Raw genomic sequence first — 8,686 nt, 5'->3', positions numbered from 1 at the left:
CCTTATCAGAGATGCAGGAAAGTGGGTGGAACCATTTGGTTCCCATTCAAATGCTGTTCTCCTCGCAAATGAAAAGGCATTTCGCCATTTCGCAATTATATTGTCACCTCTTCAGATATACTTCAGAGACTTCAAAGGAAGAACATTTCTGGAAATCAAATGGCTGGGTAGGTCCAAGGGGAGGAATATACCTAAAGGCCAAATGTCTTCCACAAGATACTGGACTATGACAACAGCTGTTACTCATATACAAACTGCCTACTTAGGTGTACCTAGACAGCAACTGGGTCAGTATTTGAAAAGTATTTCACACAATGCCTAAATGAATTAGCTGTGGCTACATTTACTGGCCCAGTCAAGTGAAACCTAAATTTAGTAGCATTGTGGAAACTTCTACACTGTTCAGTGCACTTCCAGAACTACTTAATTGTTTGTTATTTCTGTCTTCAATTTAGCACACCTGATTTGTTGAGATTCAATAATAATTACTTTTGAATACCAGCAATAGGTCAGACAGAAAATTCTGCAGTAGGAAAGTGTAAGATAAGATAAGTTTTTGAAGGACTAGCTCTATATGCAAATTCACATAAAGATGCAGATGTTCCTCTGCACACCTTAATTTCAAATTTTCTGAACTAGTTCCTATTTGCAAGACCAGGCATGGACTATAAGCAATAACATAGAATATCAGCTAAATGTTTCTGTGACTGAACTGAACAAGGACAAATTTGTAGGATCCGGATAATTGCTGAGCAGACAAAACAGGACCAAGTAACACCACCTTACATTAGCATTCTCTTCCTACCAAGTAATAAGAGGTGATGTGCTCAAGACCAAGATTCTCAAAGCAAGAAGGATTTTGGACGAACTCAAGGACAAAGGTGGAAGTGCTGAAAAAGCAACAGCACAATGTTTTTGACTGGGGTTAATTAAAACCTCAACATTTCACAGAGACGTTTTAATTTTGAGAAATGGTTTATTTAAGAGAATTTTCAAGAAATTCTCACAATTCTCCAAAACCTACAGGTTACAAGAAATCCAGCCTAATCCCCTGCTTTGCCCAGTTCTGAGCAATCCAGAATTAAAAGATCTCCAAGCCTTGTGAGGCTGAACACAGATAGAAGCCATAAGCATAGGTGTCACCAATACCAGGGCTGTAACCACCAAGCCTGCTATCCACACACTTCCCAAACAAAAAATCTCATGTTGTCATCTGAAAACAGATATTTTAATACATTTAATGCACTATCTACAGAAACTATTTGAAGGGTTCTTTTCCCCTTTTCCATCACAGAACAGAAATTAATCATAGAAACTTAAAAGTTGTCTGGGGAAGGTAAACTACTGCTACCACTCCTCTCCTGTGCAGAGCCCCCATGCATCCACACCTGGGCCAGTGATTTGAGATAGACGGACCTGGATATGCCTGTGCTCTGCTGCAGCTCTTCTGCAATGAAGGGGCAGACACATACAAGGCTGTAACGGTTTGGCCAATATAAAGAACTGGCTGATTATGTAACTCCAGGTTTTTAAAATGCAATGCAGGAAAGATCTGATTAATTTAATTTTAAGGAAAAAAAGAAAGAAAAGAAAAAAAAAACTCTGATAAATCTGCGTAGATGACACTACTTTGGTGAGGAAGAAAGATTATGCCATAAGGTTTTGCAGGATGTTGGGAAAAGGGAGCAGAAGTGCGAGCTTATTTTCAGGAGTGCACATCTCTGGGAGCAGACGTAAAGAAGAAGCTGTCAGAATTTCAAACAGGGATTTCCATATCCTCTTGATTGCAGTGCTGAGGCTCAGGTGGGAGAATAATGATCTACCCTGACAGCTCAGTTAAAATGACTCCCAGAGAAATATAAACTTAGTCAAACACTCCTTCTGCTCTGGTGGTGCTCAGGCACAGAGCACTGCCATTTGCGCTCAAAGCCTGGCCTTGCAAAGCAGGAAAAGCCTGCTCTGATGTTCACCGTGTGTGGGAGCTACACTACCTACCCATACCAAGTCCCTACCACCTCACATCACAGCGGAGGAGGAAGGAGCCATCCTGAATGACAGGCAAGCTACTTTCCAGTGACTGCAGCACAGGAGCAGGCACACAGCTATATTTCTACACCCACAGCACACTCCCGGCAGCTCTACAGGGGCAGGGTGTCACTGCACACCTTTCATCTCAACATCTTGCCAGCAGGACAAGGATATAAGAGTGCCAGACTGAATACAGGTAGCTGAGAGAACTGCTCTGTTGCTGGAGGGTAGCATCATTAAACTTTGTCAGGCATGCTTAACTTTTCACTGCCTTCTTTAGTTAGGCTGATGATCTTTGCTGACAGCACCACTGAGGAATGGAGGAATGAACCATGATCAAGAACACAGGCAACTGGTAAATTCATATACATCTAGGAAATATAGGAAATAAGCACAACTAGCCAACTTTGGAGATATAAGCATTATTTTAACCTGAAGTCTTTAGGGTCTTATATGTTCCTTCTAGAGTTACACTGGAAAAAAAAAAAAAAAAAAAAAACACGCTAGATTGAATTTTTTAGACAGTCAGTAACATGGCCCTAGGTTTGCTGAGTTCCTCAACTGCTGCCTGTCAGTCAGAAGCTACCTCCTGAATATGGACCCTAGCCAGCAGGCTGCAAGGATACCCTCAGCAGACCTCCCCTTTCTTCCCCTTCCCCTGCGTATTGTGAACCTTTCCTCTTCTAGGCTACGTCTCAAGATTAGTAACAGAGGCTTCCCCAAATAGCCACAAGTTTCTTTCTGCCAGGTGCCTGCCTTGTCTTATATGAATTGTGAATGTATCCTGTTGATATTGAATTTATAGGTCAGTTGAAGAGTTTTTAAGGCTGCTCTGTTCCATGGTTTCAGTGAAGGCACCGGTGCGTACCTTCCTCCCTATCTTTGATTATGCTTCCTGATCATTCTATCACGAATCTGCAAATCAGGATGTTATTTTTCTTTCCTCCCCTGGATCTACAGACTTCTGTTTGACATTTCCTCATCCAATCAACCACACGACTAAGACTTGCACTTGGAAAAGAGATAAAGAACCAAGCCTTGCGTTTAATTACTTTAACCTAGGAACAATTTGTTGCGAGACTCTACAGATGGAGTTATGATCATATCTTAATCAAAAATCTGAGTCCACAGACTTACTGCATATGCCAGCAATGCTGGGCCATAATTAAACAGCTATTAAAGTAAGCACGCAGTGACCTACTTATCTCAATTATACATCAGCTCTGCTTCAAAAGAGACTCCTCTGAAAAAGCAGGTGTCCGTCTTCCTCGGGCTGCACCACCACTGAAGATCCAGCATGAAAAGACACAGCCAGGTGCTTCACCCTCAGCACCTCTTGCTAATATAAGCTAACATCTTCCTAATTCACTCCTGCACCAGGTATAACAAATTGCTCCCCAGCGCAGCTTTGAAGCTGGTGCCTACTATGTGCGTGCATGCCTGTGTCTTCCGAGTGGTGCCCAAGGGCAGGCCGATACTTTGAAACCTGAACGCCACGCACAGTGAGCGGGTTCTTTGGCCTTGTGAATCAGTGGCCCTCAGCCTGGGGAGCCTAAGCTCCTTGAAGTGCAGCCCTGCAAAGGAAGCAGTCCATCTGCTGCCTTCTGGCCACCCGGCATGATGGTAGGAGATGCACCTCAACAGACACCTCATTAGGGTCGGGTGTTGCCCCACTCGAGCCTGTGCTAAGCCAGTAAGTCAAGGCAGGGCCTGCAGGGTATCGATGCTTTCCTCATGAGACCAGGTTTTAAACCATCTCTATCTCCAGAATGTACCTTGACGGAAACATTGACAAAGTCCAGATGGTTATTAATACTAACAAGAGCCTGCGTAGCTCCTCTTGTACCGGGTGGTTGCTCTAACAAAATCCAGCTACAACACAAGGATAGAAACAATCAAACTTGTTACTGTGATTCACTGAGGAATTTCAGGTTGTAAAGATGAACAGATGGCACTTGCAAGCTTTACTCAATATCTTAGATTATTTTAATTAGATTCCTGCTCAAGTCAGTCTGCTGGCCTACAGTCATAGACCCCAGGTTTCAAAGCAACCTTAGGAATCCCATTGCTCTGTCTGATAGAAACCACTATGTCAGGGAACTGCTGCAGGCACGGCTCCTGCTGCTTCCACCCCAGGAACTGGTCAGTAGGTAATTAACACAGCAGAATTAAAGGGATAGTCCAAAAATGCAGCTACGCCTTAGCCAAAATGCAAATTAATGCTTTAATGCACCACATTGCTTTGTAATTTTAGGATGTTTACAGTATCTTTATCATTAGGAACTATATGCCGTAATTTTCTCTTCCATGCCTCCACAGAGTTCGCAAATTCACCTTCTGCTGCTGACAAATTCGCTCTCTGCTTTTTGGAAAACTACAGGTGATCACAATCAAAATGAAACAACATGTACTGACCATTAACAAATGTGAGAAACTTGCAAGGCAATGAACAGTAAATCTATGCCATAGCACTGAAACATGGCAAAAAACACCAGCAGGCTCAGAGGATTGTAGGACCCAGTCCCCAACAGATACCAGTCTTGGTACGTTTTATAAACAGGTCCAATATTTCTTTTAAATAAGGAAATAAACAGATGAAACAAATAAACAAACAGATAAATAAATAATTCCCTCCAGGTTGACTAACATAGCTAAACTATGACTTCACAAATGCTGCAGCCTATATAATCTCAGTGACACTTGTAACCTGAGGCAGCAAAGCATAGCACAATATGCTGGAACAATAAGTCTGGTTATACTAATCACGATGGTACGGCATCACAGTTGTCCTTTTTTCAAAGCCAATTAGAAGCTGGCTGTTTTGGGGTTGTTTGCTTGCATAATTTTGTTTTTTGGAAAAGGGAAAAATGGAAAATTCAAAAGAGCTTCCACACTGTTGTAATCATGTTTAGCATAGCACTGACTGCTCTTGCAAATCCATTCTGATATTTTCTGAATTTATAAGCTAGTATTAATAATAACCTGTCTTTTTTATAAAGAGTCAACTCAGCTAACCAAACAACAGCAAATGGAGAGCTCATGCAAATTAACTTCAGTGGCACTGGTGCCCTAAGTTCCTTTCAAGTTGCAAAGCTCTAAAGTCATTACAAAATGTAGCAAAGCTCCATTATATACTCATTTTAAGAGACTAGATAGTTACAAAATAAGCAATGATTTATATAAATTTTTTATTTTTTTTTAATTTTATCTAATGTCACATAACAATCAGCTCTAAGAGTCACCTGCTTGGTGTGCATCAGCCAAAGAAAAACCTGCACCTTGGAGAATTCCCTTGCTTATGCAGCATCAGTTTGCCCCAGAGTAGTTTGTCAAGCAAGAAAAGCAATCTTGTTGCAGCACAGGAAGGGTTACAATCTCTCTGAAACTGCAACCCTTCAGTGGATGTGCTGAAGACGTGGTTGAAGATGACAGCTCCTGGGGAATGAAGATGAACTGGATGCATTCACATCCAGCCCTGCTTCCTTGGACTTTGTGATGTGCAAAACTGCCCACAGGCCTGAACATCTTAAAAGATGGTTTTATCAGGCTTACACAGTTGGTTACTGCTACAAAGCCCAAACACGCCTGGATTTTGTGTTAAGTAGTAGCATACGTAGGGTAGTACATAGCATGGTTTTGAGAAAACACTGTGGGTTTTGTTTGTTTGTTTTTCAATTCATAATGGCTAACAATGCTCAGGAATTCAAAATAATGAAAAGTTGAATAAACACTCTCCCATCACCCTTTTATAAAACACTATGATTAAACCTTTTAAAATCTCTAAAACAACCTCTTTGCTTCACATGACTAAACTAAAAGGGGGGGAGGGGGGAATAAGGAAACCTGCCTTTTCAAAAGCACAGTTGCACAAGGTCTTTCAAATCTGCAACAAAAGTCTGTCTCTCTCTCTCATATGCCATGCATAAAATCTGTGACTAGAGCAGAAAGACATCTGATAATTAGCAGAACTAAAATTTAATGCTGCTCTGTGCTTTGAGGACAGAGAGAGATCAGGAATAGGGCAACTCTGCTGGCAATTTTCTGTCTAATTCTGGAATGATGCAGACTGCACCAGAAACTGCTCATCCTTTCCATCTCCTTTGATAGACAGACATTTACCACATCATAACACTCTTAATAGCTGGGCAGGAAAAAGCCTAAACCCCTCCCTCTCCCTCCTTAAGTTAAGTATAGAAAACTGCATCTATGCTATTTACGGATTTGAACCCTTGTCTGTACTGAAGTTTTGTAAATATAGACCATTTTGAAGTCAAAGGCATTAAGAGTTGGATCAACGCCTCCAGAGGAGCAACTCAGATGGCCTCGATTTCCCCCAGTGCTGGTGTTCGCTACTGGTTGACTCTAATTCCTCAAAGGCATTCAGCCAAAATGAAATGTAAGACCCAGGGACTAATGCAAAATTTAAGCTGTCTGTTCCTGGACCTTGGCCCATAATTGTCTCATAATCTAATTTATACATTCAAAAATAAGCAAACCAACAAAATAGAAACAAACAAACCTTGCATCATTATTTGCTCTCTGCATGCCTTGTTTCCCACTGCATCCTGAAGTAAAAGCACAGGACTGGGGTGTATTCTTAACACTGCCACCGCCACTTCATGAGCTGGAGAATTTTTTGCTGGAAGTCTCTGTTTTTGTAGTGCTGGCAATCTGAAAAACAAAAAACATTTTGTTAACATGTAGACGCCTGGATACATTAGAAATAAGTTTAGTTCTGAAGCACTGCCAGCTAAATCATTAAACTCTCACGCAAAGACAACAACTCGTGCAAAAAGAGCGGCTAGAAGCACCTCCACTGAATTCACACATCGCGTGAGCATTCTGTGTGCATCACCCATGCACAGCAGCTAAAAACCTCTTTCTTTATCCAGAGGCAACGTAGAAACCAGCAATGCAACATATGTCAACAAGAGGAATTTTTCTTGAGCTGTCAAGGTTTGCTCTAAAGAGGGGTCTGCTCTGCAGTAGCTCATTTATCTCCACCCTGCCTGCTCAACCAAGAAAGAAGGCTTGAAAGGGGCCATTCCCACCATGGTCCTGTTTCTACAGTGGCAGCACTGACTGTGAGAGGTGCCTATCAAATCCCAGCCATGACCTCTGCAAGACAGCCGTGCCTCAGCTTCAAAGACCTCCTGTAGAAGTTTGCTTGCACCAGCCCAGCCAGGCTCTGGAGAGCCGCCCTCTGGTTTTGAGCAGATGGACGTGGACTAACCTGCTGCTCTTTGCCTTCACTGCCTGAAAATGATAAGACAGAAGACTGCTCCACTTGTTCAATGTGAATGCACTGAAGGCAACGTCTAACTGAGCTCCCCAGAGCTGGCAAGAAGAACTTGCTCTACAAATTCTGTCATTTTCATGCTGCAAAGTGTCAGACTGTATTACAATATTTTCTGTGATGTTTAAATTGGCAAGGTTGATTTTCAACAGCTTCTTCACGGCACACAGCACCTTGTCATAAAAATATGCTCATTTGTACAACACTTAAACTGACAAACTACAGCAGAATTAAAACTAACACAAGAGTTTTATTATACTTCTGCTTCAAGAGGCAGATCTTGCTGAAAAGCCTGGTGATGGAGATGGCATGGAACAAAACATATTCTCAGTTAAAACATTACATGTAAACACATGAAATACTAGCTAGTGGTTGCTCTTCCATCTGAGCTGTCAAGCAGAAAAATAGGGCAACATAGTACTAGAAGTTTTCTTTTAGTAAGTTTATTCAGTGTAATTAGAGCATGTTCCTCCTCTGCAATAGTCCAAAACTAACTTCACTGAAAACAAACACTGCCCCATTAAAATAAAATGCAGACAAAACAGCAAATAATACTAGCTGCAAAGCCACAATACAAAAGGGACAAATTAACAATGGACCAGCAAAGTAAAGAGCGGTATCAGGCTGCAAGTTACACCCAAAAGGAAACATGAGTAATAAGGTTTAAGTAATATTCTTCTTAGCTCTTATCAGAAAACCCACTTTCTAACTATGAAATAGAGACTTGCTTTGCTGGTGGGGAAGAGTAAGTATCTATCTACAACAAACATTCAGAGCACATGACCAAAACTTGCCTCATCTTTGCTGTGAGAGTGTCAAGTGCTGCAGAGAAGGGCTGTGAGTGCCACAGCAATAGAGTTCAGTTAACACTGTGCTGACCTAAGCAGCAGGGATCCCTTCTGTAGCAAAATTCACAGCGAAGCTAACGTGACTGACATGTATTTTTCTCATTGGTAGTTTTCTCACCCAGTGGCATGGTATAGCTCTGCTCCTCAAACAAGGCAGCTCTTTCTTCACCATGATACCCAGCTCCTAAACACCAACAACTAGGACGTGAAATATTTAAATGGCAGTTTGCTCTTACCCACATGAATTTTTGCAAAATGAATTTAGAAGTACCCTTTCTCTTTCTATGTTCCAACTCACTGCAGAGTGCTGCTTGAGCATTTTCCTTTTCCTACCAGAACCACAGTCGTATACAGATGGGCTTCTTTACTGATGCTTTGATAGGAATGGAGTGAGAATATTCAAGAGCTGGGAGATGCTAAATGCAAGACCCACATCAATGTATGCATGTGATTTCAGCAATGTAGAGTTAAACTCTATCCTCACATGCAAACCTGACTCACCTGGATCTTTGCT

The 8,686-nt window shown here is 41.7% G+C and overlaps 1 protein-coding gene across 1 annotated transcript in view; it reads right to left on the bottom strand.

The window, feature by feature from the left end:
* Window positions 1-6,661: 6,661 nt before the first annotated feature.
* The window catches only part of SCAF8 (SR-related CTD associated factor 8), a 155,933-nt gene continuing 153,908 nt past the window's right edge, over window positions 6,662-8,686 (bottom strand). Inside the window, exon 21 of the mRNA XM_032185500.1 lies at window positions 6,662-6,699. The gene's annotated coding sequence lies outside the window, so the exon portion shown is untranslated. The remainder of the gene's footprint in view (window positions 6,700-8,686) is intronic.

Source organism: Aythya fuligula, chromosome 3, assembly GCF_009819795.1.
Source record: "Aythya fuligula isolate bAytFul2 chromosome 3, bAytFul2.pri, whole genome shotgun sequence".
NCBI classification, from domain to species: Eukaryota; Metazoa; Chordata; class Aves; order Anseriformes; family Anatidae; genus Aythya; species Aythya fuligula.
The sequence above is the reverse complement of the archived record's forward strand: the minus strand, read 5'-3'. Positions and strand labels throughout refer to the sequence as shown.